General features: G+C 37.4%; 1 long non-coding RNA gene across 1 annotated transcript in view; it reads right to left on the reverse strand.

The window, feature by feature from the left end:
* Nucleotides 1–413: 413 nt before the first annotated feature.
* LOC109304354 overlaps nt 414–2,823 on the reverse strand; it is an 18,960-nt gene continuing 16,550 nt past the window's right edge. The window contains exon 3 of the long non-coding RNA XR_002099371.1: nt 414–425. This is a non-coding gene — a long non-coding RNA (uncharacterized LOC109304354). The remainder of the gene's footprint in view (nt 426–2,823) is intronic.

The raw sequence follows: 2,823 nt of genomic DNA on the forward strand, positions 1-2,823 counted from the left end.
GCAGTTGCACATTGAGATCTGGATCACTTAGTAAGCTAGGTCTATTCAAACAAAATACATTTAAATACATTCAAATGCAAAGTTATATATCTAGGACCAAGGAATCCAAACCACATCCACACAATGAGTTCTGTAGCTTGAAAAGCACAGTGACTTTAAAAGGACCTTGTCTTATAGTAAAATATTAATTTAACACGTACTCTTTATGCACTGCTGTTGCAAAAGGGATATTGCAATCCTTGGATGATTAAGCAAGACTGATTTTATGCTTGTAGACACATTAGTGAAATTGATGCTGGAATCCTGCATCTAGTTCTGGTGTTGACATTTTTAAGAGGATGTTGAAAGATTGGAGAGGGTGCAGGAGAGAGTCATGAAAACAATTTGAGGGCTGGAGATAATGCCTAAGTGGGAGACATAAAGAGCTCAATCTGTTTATATTACCAAAAGAAAAAAAAGATTTATAGGTAACTTGATTAGTGTATAAGTAGCTTCCCAGCAAGAAAATATCAGATCTTAAAGGGCTCTTTATTTTCGCAGAAGGCGGCACAAGAACCAACGGCTAGAGTTTGAAGCCAGACAACTGAATTAGAATGAAGCACAAAAGTATCAAAGAAATGGATGGATTCTTCTTTGGATGCCTTTGCATCAAAAATGGACATCTTTCTGAAAGATGTGATTTAGTCAAACAAAAATTCTAGGGCTCAGTGGGTGTGTCTACACAAGATGCTGTGTTGCCATAGTGATGAGCTACAGTGATATAGCTCATCGTTATGGCAACATAGCGTTGGCAGGCACTAACCATGACACTGGTGCTGCTGAGCACTAGCAACAAGCTACTGCTACTGCTTGTTGCTACTGTGCAGTAGAGTAAAAAATGACCCATGCACCACCAAGACTGCACAGTACTGGTGGGTACTGCTCGGTCATTTAGTACTTGCTTTAGCAGTCAGGGGCACATGCAGATGCGCCCAGTCCATAGGTAACTGGGTGAAATTCTATGGAGTGGTGTTACATTGGATCCAGTCAGACAAGACAATCCTATGGTTCCTCATACACTCTAAATTTCTATGAAACAATGAAAGCATTCTGATCAAAGATATGGTTAATCAAGTTTTTAAAGTCTCTCAACTAGAGTGGTTTGACTGACAAAATAGATAGACATTGCAGGCTCAATGGTCAAAATCTTTATCCTACTTAATCCTGAGCAGATTCGCAAAGGAGGCTTCCAGTCGGTAGGCTTTACAAGTGGATTCTGGAAACTCATTGAACCAAAGTAATATGTACAGTAAACTTTACAATACCTGCCACCTGCAAATTGAGTGGTGGTTAATGAGTGTGTAAACTAGTGTGTAAATGGGTGTGTAACTAGCAGTGGCTATGTTAAAAAGCAGATACAGGCTAAACCAAATCTCACTGAAATAGATAGAAAAACTCCTATTGGTCTTAGCTGCCATTGAATCAGGGACTTACAGTGTTATGGTCTTAATTCTTCACTTAAGTATATGCTGAAAGGCATCTCTATTTACCAAAATGTTGTATGATGTGATTAATTTTAAGCACATGCTTAATTCCAATAATATAATATAATATAATATAAAAATTAATAACCCAGTATGTTTGCAGTACAGGGCTAGATGACTGTAGCCTTTATGCAAACATTCTTACTCAGTGATGCCAGACTGTTGTTGGCCCTGATCCGGTTCCACTGAAGCACAGATTTATTTGACTTCATGGTAACAGGATGGGATCCTGCATGATGACAGACTATTCATGTAAGAAAGGATTGCAGGATCAGGTCATCTTATGCTTCCACTTATTTATGTATGAGCAATTCTGGTCCAGAGAGAAAGTGACATGTTTCAATAAAATATACTCATGTTAGTTATGTAAATTAATAACCATGGCACATATGCAATATTTTTAAAGAACCAAAATGCCTCTCAATAGGATGGTATCTTGGGTTTATGTAAATTTTGTGGCAATCTACAAAAGATTTTCCTTTTCCCTCTTCTTTCTTGCTTATTAAAAATGAAAGCGAGAGGAAATTAAATACGGAAGAAACAATTAATATTAAGCTTGTGATGCAAGCAAGCAAAAGAGAGCATTCAAAGCTCAGGCTGATACGCTGGGTCCAATCCTGTTCCCACTGAATGCAATGAGTTCCAAGTCCTATTGACTTAATTGGGAACAGGATCAGTTCCTTCCTCCTTAACACTTTACGCTTAAGAGCCTCTCTGATCTTTTGCACTAGAGAGGGTCCTAAAACAATGCTAAGTTTCTTCTACATGTTTTTATTTCATTAGGGTATTAAAACTAGTCACAGGTAGTTTTCCTGAACCTTTTGGTTGTTATGCATACATGGGCAAAATAAAAAAGATAAAGGTAGAGCATCAGCTATTCCTCTAAATTTCCTGTCTTTTGTCATCAGGCTGTTATAACACTCAGAACATTATTTCAAGGTGGTAGCTGAGATTGATATATATTTGTATTTATTAATGATTTTAGTGTATGTGAGGGCTAGTCACTTTTGTGTGCAGTTTTGTTTTTTCCCCATGTTCTGTTGTTCTTGTTGCCGAAAACACTTGCGCCGGGAGAAAAAGAGAATTAAAAAGGGGAGAAAAAAAATAGATCAGCCTCAATCAATTGGCCTGTTCAGCAGAGAAAGAATAGATTTTACTCTAATCTGTAGCATTAGCATAACAAGAGAAATGAGGGAGCAGTTGTTAATAACAGCAAAGAGGTTGTTTAAGTCAAGCATGTGTTTCAGCCCCACGGGCTGATTAATCTTGTCACCAATTTTTTTTTTTTTTTTTTTTTTTT

Source organism: Gavialis gangeticus, unplaced genomic scaffold (genome assembly GCF_001723915.1).
Source record: "Gavialis gangeticus isolate Ggan-Ray unplaced genomic scaffold, GavGan_comp1, whole genome shotgun sequence".
NCBI lineage: Eukaryota > Metazoa > Chordata > Crocodylia > Gavialidae > Gavialis > Gavialis gangeticus.